The sequence below is a fragment of the Mustela nigripes genome, chromosome 12, assembly GCF_022355385.1.
Source record: "Mustela nigripes isolate SB6536 chromosome 12, MUSNIG.SB6536, whole genome shotgun sequence".
Taxonomy (NCBI): domain Eukaryota; kingdom Metazoa; phylum Chordata; class Mammalia; order Carnivora; family Mustelidae; genus Mustela; species Mustela nigripes.
This window is the reverse complement of record NC_081568.1, coordinates 56,074,533-56,094,829: the sequence shown is the minus strand read 5'-3', so window position 1 is coordinate 56,094,829 and position 20,297 is coordinate 56,074,533.

The window sequence follows — 20,297 nt, the reverse complement described above, 5'->3', positions numbered from 1 at the left end:
CTAATTTCTTAAGAGTGATCTATCTTATCTGCAACTTTTCAAGAGTCCTACTGGGAAATGCCTTGAACTAGTTTGTTGAGAGCTGTTCTAAAAATGCAAGTTGCATCAAACTTGCACAATGTATCTACAGAAGGCAGATCACATAGCATAGTAGCTTAGTATTCAGATTCTGCCATCTGACAGCCGCAGGTCTGAATGACCTAGAGGAAGTAACTTCCTCTCAAGAAATTCTATTTTAGCTACTAAAATGGAAATAATAACAATATTTTATTTTTAGTTTTTGTGAATATTAAAGGCAAAAAGAGCTTAGAAAAATGACTGACACCCCAAAAGTTGTCCATATATGTTAGCAATTAAACTTTGAGGTTTAAATGAAGTAATTTCACTGTAATTCTGATGATTTCTAGGTGAACTCTCCTGTGGATGCATGGTTTTTGCTTTTGTTTTTGTTTTTTTAACAATATCACATCTGGTAAAATACATTAGACTGAAAGTTACAAAAGAGAAACCAAGACCTTCATGGAAATATTTTTTTTTAATTTTATTTATTTATTCAACAGAGGGTAAGAGGGATCACAAGCAGGCAGACAGGCAAGCAGAGAGACAGGGGGACGCAGGCTCCCTGCCAAGCAGAGAGCCCGATGTGGGACTCGATTCCAGGACCCCGAGATCATGACCTGAGCTAAAGGCAGATGCTTAACCTACTGAGCCACCCCGGCGCCCCAGAGCTTTATGGAAATTACATAGACTAGCAGTCCCCTTTAAGTGTACCTATTTTCCTGAACTCTACATTAATATATAGAGAAACTGTAATGTCCAAGCTCATGATTTCCCAAATGGTGGCACTGGAATAGTCCTAGGAATTCTAGAAAGTGTAACTTCTAGAATTGTAAATGGAAGACACATCAGCTCCTAACCTTGTTGATCAGCTGCTATCAAGGTCTGAAAATGGTCACGGAGAAGGAGAAAAAAATCTCTCTTCAAGGCTCAAAAAAAAAAAAAAAAAAAAGATCCTGACACACGGAGACTAGGACACTTGTTATTCCACCAGATTTCTCCACACCTGCATGCATATAACACATCATTTTAAAAATTCACTAACAACATTTGAAATTGGATTCATTCTAACTTGGAAAAAAATACCAAGAAAACTGCTAGTTATCAGTGGCCAAAAAGGAAGACTTTTCCATACAAGGAACAATTTCTGGAGTTCTGTAAAAGCTAATTTTGTCCTTCTTCTTCTTTTATTTATATTACAGATATTTTGCAAGTTCCATAAGATTCCATCCCACACAAGACAGTGAATCTATGTGTCACAGAAGACTGCATTTCCTCGGTATTTCACAGTTACAGAAACACCTGTGCTAAAGACTTTTCTGTGTATCAGCTGTGAAAACTCACTGCTCAATAGCCCTCCAAATTTCTCATTTATTCCCTGTGGTGGGGGATTCTGGGCATCTCATAACGGGTTATTGTTAAATGCTTGGGAGAATAGTGGTTCAAGGGCTTTATAATGGATTTTTTTAAGCACCAGCAAATTTCACCTACACTCCTTATAGACACTTCTACCTCTTCTGAGATGCCGCCTTATCTGGAAATTAATTAAGCAGAAACTAGATGGGCACAAATACCGTAACATTCTGAAGCTTAATTAGCAAATGCTTTTTAACTTCACAACAGGTCTTACCCTTGTTGGTTACTTTGTTTCTTAAGAGAGTAGAAAGCCAAGCGGTATTATTCTTTGCTTCCTTTCTGAGAGGAAACAAGCATGGAAATTTAAAAATAGATCAAGGGATGCTCAGAGGGCAGCTCCCTAGCAACCCTGCTGCTTTGCTGGTATGCTAACTCGAGTGGCCTGCATTCTGCCAGGTATGTCAGCAGGCCACTCCCTCTGATAGCAGAATCATGCAGGGAAGGGATGGGGTATGGTCAGAGAGGGGACACACACGGGTGGGAGAAAGAGCCACAGATAATCTACCAAGTCGCCTGCAGTCTGATGAATGGAAGGCCAGAGACTGCGCTCAGCATATTTCTCAATTGCACTCCCTACAGCAGCTTCCGGGCCATTCCCTGGGGGTCAAGCATAGAGCCTGGAGGTGGGGAGAACTCATGGTCATCAAAAGCCCATGAGAAGAGAAATAATTTCTGAAATGTCTGCTGTTTGACAGCCAAACATCATGGCTCTGCCTTTTCTTTATTAAATAACAAAGAAAAAAAATGAAAAGATAGAATGTTTATTGATAGTCTTTGTGCCTGATGCTGTGGAGCTTGTTTTTGAGGCTCTGATGTGAAGGGGAGAAAAAAATTCTGCATGTCAGGTAGCCGCAGAGAACAGGCGCCCTGGTGCACACTGTGAAAATATCATAGAAAAATATGACATCAAATTGTCTGCCGACAATGATACCATCTCTTATTAAAATAAAAAGAAGGAAGGTTGAGAGAGACTAACAATGCATTTCCTTTTCTCGCTCAGACTTCACACAAGAAAAGTTACCTGATGTTCAAGATGTTAAAACATGTCCTTGTGTCAAAAGTAGAATAATTAAGCATTCATTGCCAGCCCATTAACCAGATGTGACCCCCCCCCCACCTTCTTCTTCTTCTTCTTTTGCTTGCTTGTTCAAGAACTCTTTTGAAGGAAAATGTCAAGTAAATCACTCTTACTCAAAATATTTTCTCTTCCTCTGTCCCTCAGTCCTCCTTTCTCCCTTTCAAGGCAGCAGCCTTAAGTAGTCAGCCATTCACTACTTTTTTGTACGAATATTTTTTGACTTTTTTTAAATGGTGACAAACATGGCAATAAAAAATGTAAAATGAAGAATATGCTGAACTTTCATTTTCCAATAAGTCAGGTTAAGGAATAAAACCTTATAAATGTTGTTGAATTGCAAGCTTTTCCTTTCAATTCATTTCTTTTTCGTGTTATTAAAGGTAACCATTTCCCAGAACTTGGTACATATCAATTTCAAGCATTTTTCTACAACCTCATTCCATATGCATATATCTGTAAACAATACTGTTTTTCATGTTTTCAAACTTATGTGTTGCTATACTGTATAACTTACTTATTTTATTCTACAGCTCACTTTTGATTAATTCAAAATTATGTTTTGAGACTCTTTGCCATTGCCACATTTTTTTTCAGTTCATATACTGCCTGCTTGAATAAATAGAACACAATTAATTATATATTGTATATTGTATTAAATATCTAAATCCTATTTGCCATTTTTGGTACACTTATATGTGTCATCATTCTTGTTCAGGTGTACAGATAAATTCTTATCTGCTTGGGACAAATATGTCAAATGTACAATGTTGTCACCTCCCTACATATTCTATGACAACCTACAATGTCACTTGCAAAAAATTTAAATGTATTACACTCTTATTAGGTACCACCACCATGCTCTATGTTTTATATAATATACCTCTCACTGTAAGGAAACGGACTCCATTGTAAGGAAGAGAAAAATGGGATTCAGAGGACTGAATTAACTGGCAAGTACAGGGCAGGCCTGATCTTCAAACATAGATCTAACTCCCCAAATCTATACAATAAACCACTGTTCTCTACTGCTGCCCACAGACAGAAACCTCATTCCACTGGCCTATCAACATTTTAAACTGAGCACCCTTCCCAGTAGAAATCTGTTTAGCAGGAATCCAATAAATTCTTATTTAAATGCACATTATATGCATTTAGCAATACACCAATTAATTTATATCATGAAACTCATGAAAAATAGACATTTAAAAGAATGAAATAAGATAAAACATTAAATCATTATTTAAATTATGGCAATTAAAGTAATTAAAAATTATATAATTTTTAAAGATTTGAGAGACAGAGAGTATGAGCCTGCACACAAGCAGGGGAAGGGGTGGTGGGAGAGGGAGGAAATCCTCAAGTAGACTCCCTGGCTCCATGCAGAGGCTGAAGCTGAACTGGATCCCAGGATCCTGAGATCATGACCTGGGCCAAAACTAAGAGTCAGACACTTAATGACTAAGACACCAAGGCTCCCCAAATTGTAATTATTTATTAATGATCCAAAACACTATCTTTCTAAAATATGTTAATAAGTTTTATTAATGCCATTTATATTGCAGATAGTAGCATTACTTTAACAAATAGGCATCCTACTCCTTTTGCGTTTGATTAGTAAAAATTTAAGAATGAGGAAATGGTTGTATTTGGATATTAGGAAAACAAAAAACATATTGTGGATTGATTAATTCAATATCTATTCTTCCTGCTGTTCCTTCCTACATTTCAGGGTCTAGAAGTATGAGAATATCATCACCATCATATCCTTAAAATATTTTTAATGAAGGCAAAGTGACTGAATATTCCCTTTCTGTTACAGTAACTCACAGGGTCTGTTTCCAAGTTTGTTTGTTTGTTTGTTTAAATCATGTGTTCTGAATCATTGTCATTGATAAAAAGAAAATCTCACTTGGGACGCCTGGGTGGCTCAGTTGGTTAAGCAGCTGCCTTCTGCTCGGGTCATGATCCCAGCGTCCTGGGATCGAGTCCCACATCGGGCTCCTTGCTCCGTGGGGAACCTGCTTCTCCCTCTGACTTTGCCTTCCACTCTGTCTGCCTGTGCTCGTTCTCGCTCTCTCTCATAAATAAATAAAATCTTAAAAAAAAAAAAAAAAGAAAATCTCACAAATCATTGAATATGCTTACTAAACCATGATAATCATTTTTCAATCTCATCCACCAATTATGGGAGGGTATATTTTAAATATACCTCATAAATTTCCATCTTCTTTAATGTCACTTTCAATTCAGTAACACTTTTAAGAACTTTGCTAAGAAAAACTCTAAGAATCTTTCTGAGAAACAAAAGTCCTTATGTTCAATCTCCATTTCATTACATAGTGTATTAAAGATGCTTCTATATTTCAACAATCTTGCTTTAAAAAAAAATAAGCCACATTGTTGGTAACTTGTATTAATACGCGCGCTTTTAGCTTACCCCTGGATGAAGTGGTGAATGAACTTTATGTCTGGTGTCTTTTTTTTTTTTTTTTTAAAGATTTTATTCATTTATTTGACGGAGAGAAATCACAAGTAGATGGAGAGGCAGGCAGAGAGAGAGAGAGGGAAGCAGGCTCCCTGCTGAGCAGAGAGCCCGATGCGGGGCTCTATCCCAGGACCCTGAGATCATGACCTGAGCCGAAGGCAGCAGCTTAACCCACTGAGCCACCCAGGCGCCCAGGACCCTGAGATCATGACCTGAGCCGAAGGCAGCAGCTTAACCCACTGAGCCACCCAGGCGCCCCCTGGTGTCTTTTCTATAATCTTAATCCTGAGCAGTTTTTTATTTTAGTCAATGAAAATTTGTCATCAGTAATTTCACCTATGGATATAATTCCACATTTTTCTGTAAAACATAGTCTGTATTAGAGAAGCCATGCAAGAGTGAAAATAACTTCTTGGAAACATTATTCCTTAATGGCTCCAAAAAAGTTACTTTTGTAAAACACTGTCAAATAAAAATTTAGTAAATACCCTAATTTGGGACAAACTGTGGTATCTGTACACATAAAGTGCATAGATAAGGGGTGCCTGTGTAGCTCAGTTGGTTAAGCATCTGCGTTTTGTTCAGGTCATGATCCCAGGGTCCTGGGATTGAGCCCCACACTGGGCTCCCTGCTCAGTGGGAAGCTTGCTTCTTCCTCTCCCTCTATAGCTCCCCTGCTTGTGCTTTCTTGCTTGCTTTCTCCTTCTATCTCTCAAATAAAAATACATATATACATACATACTGAATAGATAACTTCCACAGTTCATAATTCAAAATGATGGTTGTTTCTTCAAATACTTATTGATATCTAACAGTAAGTATGAACAAGTATATTTTAGTTTATATCCTATATTACTTTTTATATATTGTTTCAGTTATTTTTACAGTAGCAGGGAGAATAAGTATGTGGCTTTTTATTTCTTGCTTTTAAGAAACCTCAAAATAGGCTTTTCAACATTCATCATTAATTACAATACAATTTTGTAAGGTGCTAGAATGAGCATTGCATACCTTTTAATATCCTATTCCTGAAACAGCTCTAGGATATGAATTCAAGCAACTCTAAAGTTTGACTTCATGTTCCAGATGGTTAATTTTCAAAGTCTCACTAACTGTGATGGCTTCACTCTACCAAAATTAGCTAATATTTGAAGGCACAACAAAGAGTGCAAGGTTGGTCCTTGGCAACAGTAAATATCAATCGTTACATCAGATATTCTTGATAAATTAAGTCTATGGACACTAACTTTTCAATCAGTCAAATGTGATTAGATAATCATTATTTGCTTTTATACCTGGTTTTGTGGCTTCTAAAGATCTAATTCTATCACTAGAAGTGTCCTTTCATTTTCAGTTGCTCATTTATGCTTCTGTTATTAGTATTTTATCATCTCCAAGCTATGGTTTTATTAAAAGAATCCATTTAGGCTACTTGTCCATTTTAGTTTAGTTAAAACTTGTCAATATATTCTGCAAATCCATTTAGCAGAGCATATGTAAACTGCAGTATGTCCCAATGTGTTCAATGAAGACAAAGGAGTGGGGCTCCAACTACACCCCCATCACATGGACCTCCCACTCTTTCCAAAGATACTTCAGATTAAGTTGTATGTAAAATGCTGTTAAAGTTAATTCCATTCTACATATTTGTGTAAATAGTAAGTATAAATATAGTTTCTAGTATTTTTGTCTTATGCCTTGGGGTATATGTAGTTGCCTCTATATGTTGATTTTATTAAATCCTATGCCTAATTTAAGGGGCTCAAACCCAGGTTGAAATTCATTAATGCAGTCAACAAGCATTTATTCAATGCTTACTACATGCCAGGCATAATGGTAATCATTAGGAACACCAAAACAGTAAGATAGAGAAGGATCTGTTTTTCATGGGATTTACTATCTACTGGAAGAAAAGACAACTAAGTTAAACAGAAAATAAATAAATAAATAATAATAAAAAATATATATATATTTGTATTATATATATATGTGTGTGTGTGTGCGTGTGTGTGTTTACAATATATAACTTAACAATATATAATATATAGATATATTGTGATTAGTGATCCACTGGAAATGAACATGATTGGGAGTACAGGTAAAGTTTAGATGGTATGATCAAAGAAGACTTTTCTGAGGAGACTTACAAGATGAGAGGAAGACAGCATTGTGAAGAGTTGGAAAACAGGACTCCAAATGACAATTAATACAGTTAGATCACAATGGGAAAGGGAAAGTCAATACTTATCTCTCTAAGGACACATTTTTAGGTGTGGTGGTGTCAGAACAATGAAACTTTTGGGATCCCATGAGGGTAGAAAGCAGGGTCGCTGAAGAAAAGACAGTGGAGACCCTCTTTCTTGTAGCCCCATGGAAGCCAGGAAAAAGAAAAAAAAAAAAGGTAAAATCTGGATGGTATGTAATTGCTACAAAAACTACTTTAGTACTTCTAGAAGAAATGCCTGGGAACTTCTAAAACACCCGGAGTAGCTATGGTGGGGGATGAGGGAGGTCTAATGAGACTGCAAAAGTGGGTGAGAAAAAATAAAAAGTAAAGTAAAAGGTTATGAGAAACAGCTGTTTCCTATTTATTTACAGCAGACTGGATAAGATACAGGCTTTGATGTTAGAAAAATCTAGGTTTAAATGCCAGCTCTGCCATTTGCCACCTGAATTATCCCGAGATAATTTATTTCACCTTTCCAAGTGTCAGTTTAGTATATCTGTAAAATATGAACAAAAACATTATCTGTCCACAGAGGCTGCATGGTAAATATTTGATTAGTTAATACATGTACTGTGTTTAACACAGAACAGGGCACATTAAAGTACCTGAGGAATTTTAGCTATTAGCATTCTTATATCATGGGTAGCATCAAATATTTTTTGTCACTCGGAAACCTGAGAGGTAGCAAACCTCTAAGTAAAGGGATGCATTCTTTCAGTATGAGCGATCTGATTTCACAAGTAAGAAGACATGATTTCACAGACTGAGTCATGCCTTTTGGAAGTAGAATACTGTCATTGCAGAACAAAAAGCACCAAATCACTGGGGGGAAAAAGGACACCCAAAGATACCGTTTGCAGTTTATTAAAGGGACTGCTGCCCACATTTACATACTCTAAAAAATGGTGATGCTACATACCATTCAGCTTTTCCATCTCTATAAATGACAGTGCTCAAAACAATGTGTTTCAAAGACAATAAAGAGGCATAGGATGGACATAAGGTTATAAATGAGCATTTATACACATCGTTATAATTTTATTTTATTTTATTATTTTTTTAAAAGACTTTATTTATTTGACAGAGAAAGGGATCACAAGTAGGCAGAGAGGCAGGCAGAGAGAGAGTGGAGGAAGCAGGCTCCCTGCTGAGCAAAGAGTCCAATGCGGGACTCGATCCCAGGACCCTGAGATCATGACCTGAGCTGAAGGCAGCGGCTTAACCCACTGAGCCACCCAGGCGGTCCACATCATTATAATTTTAAAGGAATGGTATTGCCCTTAACTCAGAATTTTTCTCTCTTGCCAGCTACCATGATCAAAATGTTACCACTAGATTTTGTCCTTTCATTCTATTATTTAAAGTTTATATCTTATAAATTATAAAACAGAATTTTCAGCCAAAACTTTACTAAGTAATCACCCATCATCTCATCTAGGAAGAGATAGTATGACCTTATAGAAATGGGGAAGAGGAGAGAGGTGCCAAAAAAGGCCAGCAATACTACAAGGAATCACATTTCCAATTGCATCCACCTTTCCATTTAGGAGTACCTTCCTCTCTCTTTGGTGGAGCTAGGTTCCAAGAGTGTGAGGATAACACTGGTGTTTCGTTTTTGTCTCTCTGTCCTCATACAACTTGGCCAAGGATGCAGACATAATCACCCTAGTACACAGCAGAATTGGGTGCTAGGTTACAAAAGCCCCAGCACTCTGAATAGAACACTATAAAGAGGCACTTCAATGAGAAACAGTAGGGAGACTGCACAAAAGTATGAGACAGTAACCCTATAAACTTCTTTATAAAAAAGACTCAGGCATGCATGCATCTGATTCTAATCAGCATATTACATAACCTGAGAGCTGAATTAACAAACAGACCACTATCCAGGAACCTAGAAGGGCCACTGTGGCACACAGGTAGAACAGATCTGAACAGCACTACAGACAATCTGAACACTGAAGTGACTTCAGGGCCTCACCCAAAGAAGATGCACTGTAACTTGTAGCTTGAATTTAACGGCACAGGAAAAAATGTACACATTCTCCTTAGGATATAACAAGACTCAAAATCTCATTAATACTGAAAACATCCAGGACTTAGCCCAAAATTATCAGACATACCACGAACCAGGAAAATCTCAACTTTATATGGAAAAGACAATTAACATCCTTTGATGGCCAGATGACAGAAACTGGAATTACTTGATGAAGAATTTAAACCACAAACATTTTTTTTGTGGTTTAAATTTAAATAATTACAAGTAGACTTGAAGCAAAAGGAAAATAGAGGCCCCTCAAATAAAATAAAGATAAAAAGAAGAATTGCATTAATGAACTGAAAAATACAATACATAAATAATATGTATATATACATAATTAATGTATATTATTATATACATTATTATATACATTATATTAATTTAATATGCATAAATAAAAATACAGTACTAAAAATATTTTGAATAATTATAATGGCAAAAACTTCTCAAGTTTGGTAAAAGACATAAACCTACAACTCAAGAAGCTCAGCAAATCCCAAACAGGAAGAAAAAAAAAAAATAGAAAAAGAAATCCATGATCTAAAACACAATTATTCCTCAGGTAGAAGTTTTAGCTGATAACAAATCTATATCCTTTTCCTTTTATATAAGCATGTAAAAAGTAAAAGGTCTTTTTTTAATGGTACTGTTCTGTTTTCTACTATAATAATAAAAAAAAGAGATTATTGAATAATTATCATAGAAAATGATCTGAAAACATTTAGAGGAATATAAGAAAAGCAGTACTTTTGAGGAATGGTTTTCTTGATATCAATCAAAAGCAAAACAGTGTTATAACAAGAGCTAAAACCCACCAGATTCCCCCATTCCAAATCCCACCAGCGTACCCCAAATCCCTTCATCTCTCTGAGATAAGAAAATCTAGATTTTTGGGGACGAGGCTCCTTTTCCTTAGAGTTATTGCTACTCTCTAGTCTATTAAGGTATATACATTTACTTGAATGTCTTCAGCCACAATTTTGACAGAGATAAAAATCATGAGGAAAGAGAGATGTGGATTTATCCTCATAATGTTTGAGTTTTTGCCTATCTTCTGAAAGTTTTATTTATACATGTTGGTTCTCCATTAGACTAACATTTCTGGGGAGCTGAAGTGCCCTACCCAAAACTACACTTCAATAAGAACAGTCTTCTTGCTAAATCCTCCTACTACTTTGGGTGACTTTATTCTTCCTCAAAGTACACCATGTCTGAAAATGTGTTATTTTTTTATTCACTTATAGTCTGTTTAAGAATTTCTTCTCTATCTGCTTCTCTCGGTTTTAATTTAAAATGAAGAGCTCCCTAACTTAGGCAATCAATAGATAGCAGCATACACTAATGGCTTTATTAGGAAGTTACAATCTTGTTTCCCGTTAGTCAGTATGGCTCACCTATGCTTTCATGATGGCTGCGAGGACTGTAACTGATCTTTCTCTGAAATGTTTTACTTATTGAGAATTTGGCATTGATGAAGGTTCAAAGAAGTTACGTGCCCATTTACCAGAAAAGCTCCAGAGCTATCACTTTTGTTCTCACCCATACAGCAGGCTTAGCAATTTAACAATAGGCAAATATCTCCTTGCATATTAAGTGCTTAATCAAAATCCTCTGTTTCGGCGCAGACATCTCAGCCAAACTGGGCAATGTGGAATGAACATATGAACAGATACTGAGATTTCATTGCTTTCTAGCAAAACTGAAGAGTTGGCTCTTTCACTTTAGAAAAAGGTTTATAATGATCAAGACCTTTAGGAGTGATTTTAAACTATTTATTATAATCCCCTGATGAGAGCTGCTTTTTATTTTTCTCTCTAAGCAGTGTGACAAAATGAGCTGCCCTCTCAATGATTTGCCAGAGAGGGGGACCCAGAAAAGAAAGTTGAGCACAGACTGTGCCACTTTGAACAGGAAGCTGGGAGGTGGACTGCTAGTGCTGGTCTGCCCTGCTGCTCCCAATGGCAACAATGTCTTTTTAGCCTTATTCTCATATCAAGTGGGAAATTACAAACACATTAATGCCCTACAGTCAAATCCTTGCCAAAATAACAGATGGCTGTACCACTAAACAACCTTGACCTTGCGGTCACCTGCCCTGTCAATCAGACAGAGGATCTCTTCTCTGGGGAAAACTCTGTCTTCTGTGAAACACAGCATGTTCAACCATTGTTGCAGATTTAATAAAACACATAGTTCATGCAGCAAATATGGGCACCCTGTCCTCCCTCATGTGAACTAAAGTACTGGCATGCTACATAAATTCCCTGAAGCATTCAACTGCTTCCACATAAACACTGGATGGAAATGGAAGACTGGTGAGCCAGAATCAACAGTTATATTCAACATCTGAAATCAAAAAGCCCTATTTGGGGGCTGACAAAACACTATAGTGTCACACACCAAACAAATAAGAGCCTACCTAAATCACAGGGAATAGCCATTGTCTAGAGATTAAATGTATATTATTAACTAATGTGCTCAGAAGGATCCATTAGGTGTGAAATCCTCCAAATATTTCGGAGAGCACATTGCATCTGGTGGTAAAAGACAAGAGCATCTTCCAGATGTTAAAACTCTGTAAGTATAAATGCTGACATCAAGAAGATATCTAAGTAGATTCACAGATGCTGACAATCAGAGCTCAGCCATGCAACTCTATCACAGGGTCACTGGGGACCTAGCGTGGTTTTGTTTCTGCAACACAGAAGCACTCTTTGTGAGATGAGCTATACACCTATGAGGTGTATATCTGGGAATTGGGTAGGCTAAGTGATAGTATCACAAAGATTCAATAATTTCAAACTCATTTCACGAAGATTCAATAATTTCAAACTCATTTCAAACTTGGAGACCTACTCCTGAATGGCTACTGTTGTAAGAAGTAATTTAGTATAATGAGCAATAATTTTGGTTCTTGATCTAAGAGGAGCTTGGGCTTGAGCCCTAACACTGCCACTTACACTATCTCCACACATGTGGCCATATTATATAAACACTCTGCCTCAGTTTCTTTAGCAGTCAGATGAGTAATACTTTTCCTCAGGTATCTCTGTGATCATTAAATGCAATGAAGTATGTGAAACCCTTAGCACAATGCCTTGTACAGACCCAGACTCATTAAATGTTAGTTATTATTAATAAATGTTCATCACTGCTATTAATAGGTTAGTAAATCTTGAGGAAATGACTTATGCACTCAGCCTATTTTCTCATCTGCAGAAAGAGAAATTGGAATAGATTATTATGATTAAATGCTTCCAGCTCTAGCATTCCATAGATTTGCAAATCCAATTTATTGCTGGTAAATATAGATGGCTCCTACAGACATATAATAGGACACTAATGCATTTTTACAGCACAAAATTGTTTAAGCTGGCATTTTATTTATGAAAAGGTCCAAGGCAATAGAGCATTAAATCCTTACCACAATTCTGTGAACCATTAAGAGATGAGGAAACTGAGACCCAAATGAATTAAGGGGTTGCCTATGGTCACACAGCTTCTAGAATTAACAACCAAGGCAAAGAAGCAACAGAATGGAGAAAAAAGAGAGTGGGAGCACACGTGCCCACAGGCAAACTTGTCAAAGAAACTGGCAGGACAGGCAGCCATGATGATGCCACCGCCTGGGCCCAGAAGGTGTCAGAACTCCTTGTAGGATGACTGAAGCTCAGGCTCTGCAGCCAAGGGGAAGGAGAGAAGCGATGGCGAGCTAATTTATTTAACATAAATAATGTATCCCTTAATTATCTGCCACATGATTAAGTAATTGTAATGTAAATAATTAAAATCAAGGGAAGGGGAAGATACGAAGTGTGGGGAGTTCTGTTTTTAAAAATGTACTTGTGAGGTGGAGGTCAATTAAGATTTCAAAGAAAGGCTTCATTAGACCATTCAGTGACATTACAGGGTGCTGTCGTGTGCCAGGTACTGTGCAAGCATCTGAGAAAATAACCACGAATAATCTGAGTTGTAAACTTAGAGCGATACATAGTCTTATGAGGAAGACAGCTATAAAATACAAAATTTTGGTTATAGCTGTCACCAGTCCAAGGATGGGCGGGAAGGACTGGTGGAGGACATGTGAGGGAGCAACCATGTCCTCCTTGGGGCTTAAGACAGAATAAAGAGAAGAGCCAGATGCCTGGGAGATAATTTGTGAAGGGGGCTTGCCCCGGGACCTTCTATTTGACATACTACTATTAATTTTTTTTTAAAAAGGGAATTATATCCTGCTGCTAAAGGATAATTTAATCGACTTTTTTTTTATTATGAAAGAAAGGAAGATCTTGTTCTTTGTGGCTTTTAACACAACCCTTTAAGGAGTGATAACTCAAGGATGAAGTCCACCAAGCAAAACTAAAGTTAAGGAGTTGGGATTGTGGGGAGGGGAGGAAGGGCTAGGAGTGAAACTTGCTCTGTCTGCATCATCTCCCTGCCTCTCAGTACCTGGGAGACTTTCTTGGCAGCTCACATCCACTTCCTTAAGCTTGTTTCTTCTTCTGTGAAAAGCAGATAATGGTAATAATAGTAATGGCTGCTCTGAAATGCTGTTGTAAGGATTAAGTGAAACAATCTTTATGCTGAGGCTAATATAGAAACTGAGAAATAACAAGTGGTCTAAATGTTTGACTATTATTATTACCAGTATTACTATTAATTACTACTCCTAGAGGGGGCATAGAAGGCTTAGAACATCTGGGGCTTGGAAAAAAAAAAATGACAACTCTTCTGAGAGTGAAACCATCTTTCAACATGGAGAGAAATCCTAATATACAATGTCTTCCATACAATACCATACACATTAGCTATAGTGTAGTATATTAAACTTAAGAGAATTTGAATTTTTTTTTTTAATTATAGAAAGTCAGAACAGAAGTTCTGACTGTCAAGAACAAAAATCTGATTAGGCTTTTCTACTTACTCATTTTGTTATCTAAGTCATTTATCAAACATACAAATTTTTCTCATCTGAAAAGTGGGCTAGTTTTCTCTAACTAATTAAAAGAAATGAGTTCTGAAAACTAATATTAATTAAAAAATAACAAATGTGAGTCTCAGGGTATGCCACTGTATATTCAACTCATAACAACAGTCTCACACTCATGTCCTTCATAAAAAGCTGATTACTTCTTTCCACTAAGGTCTTTTGAAATTACTTTAATGAATCCTCCCATTTTATAAAATACTTTGAGAACTGAGTGGCTTTCTTTCTCATCTGGCTTCTTCATGGTCTGGAGTCTCAGTCTGTGGCTAAAATCAATTGTTGTCTTTGGCAAGCTAATTTTTAAAAAAATCTGAATACAAGGAAAACCTGAGCAGTTAGGGATCTGAAAAGATGGAAACTGTGAGGCTCGGAGTATCAAAATTGCAGGAAGCAAAGGAGAATCTCTTCACAGTGCTACAGTTGAGATGGATCCCTGCCAGCCATTTCCTGCCCATTTATCATTTGTGAAGGATTCAGACACCCATGGGAGATCTGGCTGGCCTACTGGGGTCAGGTGCCTACCCTTTGGCCAGAAGAAAGCAAGACACCTTGAATGAATATCACACAAAGATTATACATGGTGGGCAAAGTGTAGTTTTTCAAAGGAAAATTAAAATGCTGTTACCAAAAGAAGGGGGAATGGATGCTGGGCAGGCAAAAACAACAGATGTCCACTACAGCAGGTCTATTTGGTATGTCTCTGATGAGCCAAAAGACCAAAAACCATGCAAAGACACATACAGCTCACACACAAATTTTGTGTTCATTCTTAGAGAAAGTCCACTTCAGATTGACTGACTTGGCTCCCCTTTTGATTCTCTTCTTGCTTTTCAAAAAATGCCTTCTTCTCTCTAATCTTATTCCTTTTTTCCAGTTTTCCACATAACATTTTTGCTACAGTTAGGGTATTTTCAATAAATATAGTCAGCTAAGCATGCAATCCTCCCCCATTCCTGCTATTGAATAAATATCAAATGGTGCCAAAGACAGAAATATTATACATATTTTTCTAAAAGTCATTCTAAATTACCTTGCATTATTTTTAGTTGGGGAGAAAAATGAAAGTATTTTTGTTAAGTGATGATCTACTTTTATTGTCGTATTCCACCCTAAAGACATATCATATATCTTTCTGCTAATGAAGTGTTTTCTAGAAAGTAGAATATAGTCCTCTGTTTCCAGTCTTTAGATGCCACAGATTGCTATGGAAACCTTGGGTTTTTTGATTTATAAGTTTCTTCCTTTGTGAAAGAAGTAACTTCAGTTTAATTTACTAATGGATTTTTACTCAATCTATAATAACAAATCCAATCACACCCCTTTTTATTAAAAATCTATAATTGGACTTTTGAAAATGAAAAGGTTGTTTCTCAAAGACCCTGAAATGTAATATATACTAAGAAAAAGAAGAAAATATGAATAAAGCAACATATCAAAGCCAAAGCAGTAGCAACTTCAACGGCAATTTTTTTAAAAATATCATTTATCTTAGATCAAAAGATGAGCTTGATATTAATAGTAATCAGGATACCAAGAAAATCACAAAAATGAAACTCCCAAATTCATAAAGCATTATACTTAAGAATGCAAGCATTTATTTGTTCTTTGTTGTGAAAATTCCTGGAATGTATTCAAACAGACAAATCCAATGGTATTTTGACACATAACAAGGCTAAATGTGCCCTAGTTAACTTCAGTTCCTTTTTCACTTTATTGGATTTAATGTAAAATCCAAAAAGCTACAGAAACTTTAACCTAACAAACTTAGTTCTTTATCATCTGACTCTGAGTTTAACCTCTTCGCAAAATCAACTGGAAGTTTTAGTGGAAAGAGAATTCGACCCAGGATCATGACTTTGACTTCTATTTTAAGTTCTACCATCCACGTGCTGTGTGTCTTTAGGCAAGTCATGCAGCCATTCTGAGTTGTGTCTTAATGGACCCTGACCAGCTTACATCAAATGATGTTCTTAGAATTAAATAAGGCTTTGACATTTTTAAAGCTGGACTCAGACATAGGGTACTAAAATGAAAAGAGCAAAATGATGACATCAGTTTCCAAAGCAGGACAGTAGGGATGTTCTCAGATTCTGGTCCCTCACAGAGACCTATAAATCTCCGTGATTTTTCCACATGGTCCCAGGGAAAAAAAGGAAGACAAGAATGTGGAAGTTCTACAATTTGAGCACAAGATGAGAACTCTGTAGGAGTAGATGTTATCAAAACAAAGCACAGGCTACCTCGCAAGATGGTGAAGATTCATCCAGAAGTCACATAATTTATTCTCTAAGGTTTATTTCATAAACTTATATTTCCTTTCATCTGCTTCAGACAGAACAAAAATATGTGGCATTTCTGTTTTCCCAAGAAAGAATAATTAAGACTTTGTTTTGTGTAGTTGCCCAGTTCTTAAGAGAAAAAATCTTCCTCCCTCCCAAACTACAAACATCTTCAAATTTCAACATATGAAGTACACCTCTTTGGATATATCTGTTAGAATTAAATTACCATCTTAATTTATATCACTGCTTAAGCCAAGCCTTGGTAAATTTATAATTCTCTCTACGGTGGTTCTACCTAGAGAACTGACTAGATAGGGAGCTGCCATGCATGGCTCCATGTTTGCTCAGAGAGAAGCAGTAAAGAGAAGGAACATGAGGCTTGGAGTTGGAAGGCCTCAGCTGGAGTTTAGGTTTTGACCCTTGTCAGCCACCGGGTCTTCACTGGAAGTTTCCAGCCTTGTAGAACAAAAATGCTACTACTTCTACTTTCTCAAGGTCATGGGCCTACACTCAGGGAGCAGTCACTAAATAAATTAATAAATTAAATTTCCTTGACTGAGTGAAGAGTAACTGATCACTTTAGCACGTCAATTTTTAATTTGTTTCTTCACCTTGTGTAAAAAGTGTCTAATTTTTCTGACTTTAAAATAATACATGTTAACCATGAAAATTTTAAAAATATGGAAAGTACAAAGAAAAAAGTAAAAACCCTCTTATTTCTTTCCCCATATACAATAATTGGCAACATTTTGTGTTGTTTCTTTTTTTGTGGGTATGTATATGCATCTGTATGGTACAACGTGCAGTGTGTATGCTGAATTTTTTTCTATTAACATGATTAACATATGATTAACATATAGTGTGTTACTAATCTTCTATTAACTTGATATTATACATAGTTTTATGTCTGTTACTATTCTTATAAACCATGAATTTAATAACTCCCGAAAAATCCATCCTATGACTCTGCCAAGTTTGTTTTTGTCTGCCCTGAATTTCATATTCTTAAAAGACAATTATTTTAGAAATAAAATTTAAATTTTTTAAAAAATCAAGCAAAACGAAAGTTTAAGGAAAAATATGGAGGTTCTTTTTAGTCCTCATTGCCCTACTGTCCTATCCAGAGATATATTCTATAGCACTTGTCTCTGTATTCTTGCAAAACTTTTTCTGTGTTTATAGGATAATTTCTATATTTTCATTACTCCAGTCATGTAACAGCAGTATTCCTTGGGAGCCTGTTGGAAGGACAAAATCTCAGGTCTCATTCCAGATTACTAAATCAAATCTGCATTTTAACAGGATCTCAAGTAATTCATACACAAACTAAAGTTTGAGGAATGAGCCTAGATCAGGGATCTTTGGGGTCAATCCAGTTTGCTGCCTGTTTTGAATCACATACCAAATATGATATCATTATCATATTTTTAAATAGTTGAAAACAAATCAAAAGAAGATTAATATTTAGTGACACCTGGAAAGTATTTGAAATCCTAAGTTCAATGTCCATAAATAGCTTTAAATGAACATGGTCATGCCTATTTGTTAACGTATTATCTATGGCTGCATTTGCACTGCAATGGCAGAGACAGCGACCTTAGGGACTACAGAGCCTAAAATACATATTACCTGTCCCTTTACAGAAAAAGTTTACCAATCTTGATTTATCTGGTAGAGTACCTAGGAGAATAAACATACAATTCTATTTCTTTAATATGTAAGTATATGAGTAAATGAACTAAAAAACAAGCTAAATATTTCTGAAGGTATACATACATTATATTTCATAATGAATCACCCATTTGTTGCTATTTATGCTGTTTAACATTTGCCTATTTGTTTATTTTCTGTCTCCCCACACTAAAATATAATCTCTGAGACCATCTTGTTTACTGAAAACATATATTACAGACACTCAAAACTATTTGTTGAATTTTTAATGTCCACAATAATATCATAAGGTAGGTACAATTATTATTCATATATAGTCATATATATACACATGAATATAAACAGGAAATTACCTGCCCAAGATCACAAGCTAATTAAATGGCACAAGCCTCAAACATTTTCTGCTAGAAATGGGTTTGCTGCTCAGCTTTTTTCTTTGAAGAGTTTTAATGGGAAAGTTAGAGACGAATTAAGAAATAAAGAGTGTATTTGGTTGGTTCATTAGCAAATGCAGTTAAGAGAAGCTGAGACTTGCCATATTTACACAGCCACCAGCCATCAGAGTTTGGATTTCAAAGCACTCAGTATAAATAAGTTCAGACCCCACACTAGAGCTACTAGGCTGTAAGTGAATAATACGAGCCGAATTGCAGAGGGCTATTTCGTTGTTTATTATGAAAATTTGAAATTGGCTCAAAGATCTTTGTTCTCAGGAATCAGCTGCTAGTTTATGTCAGCTTCTTAGCTGACAACGTTAGTGATAAATTCATGAACATAAGCTGGGGAGACAAGAGTTCTAGAAACATGCTTTGCCAGAGACGGGAATACAGGTAAACCCTGAAGAACCAGTGGAGCTATATCCTAAAGCCAAAAGGAACGGTGTAGCAGCTTTGATCTGAATTTGGAGGTCAAGGGGATAGAGAGTGAAGAACAATTCGTAAGATAAAGAATGTGAGAAAGGAAAGTGAGGTACCCTGTGCATGAATGTGGGGAATTTGGAAGGGACTGGATTTTTAGGTCTATGGATTTTTCTCTCATTTCTATTTGATGCCAACACCTCAAATTGCTGCAAATGAGGGCCGAGTTTCCACACCAGATACTGTTTTAATTAAGAAAAGAAGAACCCAGCAAGGAATTCTGCAATTTGCTCACCTGGATATCCCCACGAGTAAACTCACTTATTTGAATTTGGCTGCTTGTACAAGCTTGTTAATCCAACATTTTGATTTGCACATTGTTTCAGACTTGCAAGGAACAAAATATCAGTGTTTTGGTGGCATAATATCGGTGCCATGGTGGGTCTGAGGAAATTATTTGTTTGTCTCAGGACCACTAAGATAGTAAAAATGGCTTTGCTGTTAAAATTCTTGGGCGTATGACAGGATTGGGGCATCATGATTCAAGAGTCTTGTTTATATTGGCTAAGGGTATTTTCTTTAAGTGGCAGTTGCAGGAGGAGACCAAAACATGTTAGGCTCTAACTCACTCTTTGCTGCTCAAGTAATTACTTTGTACATGCATTTTTACATGTGTGGGTTAAAACCCGGTGTGGTACTTCAAAATATGCCTTTATCACACAGTAACACTGAACTTATCATTTTATTTTATTTTTTAAAAAGATTTTATTTATTTATTGGACAGATCGCAAGTAGGCAGAGAGGCAGGCAGAGAGAGAGGAGGAAGCCGACTCTCCGCGGAGCAGAGAGCCCGATGCTGGGCTCGATCCCAGGACCCTGGGATCATGACCTGAGCCGAAGGAAGCGGCTTAACCCACTGAGCCACCCAGGCACCCCTGAACTTATCATTTTAAAGTACTGAACATTTATTAAACATTTTTATTCACTAAAGAAAATTTCAGATAGAATGAAAATAGGTATTTTGCTTATCTAAAAATAGTTATTTCCAAATCCATTTTTTTAAATTTATCAGGGAATCTCACAAGTCAGTTCCATACTGTGATCTCCATTTCTCTTCTATAATAAAGCTCCTTTAACTTGTGGAAGAAGAGTTCTTTTTTCTCCCAAGTTACTGGGCTTTATTTCTCTTTATTTTC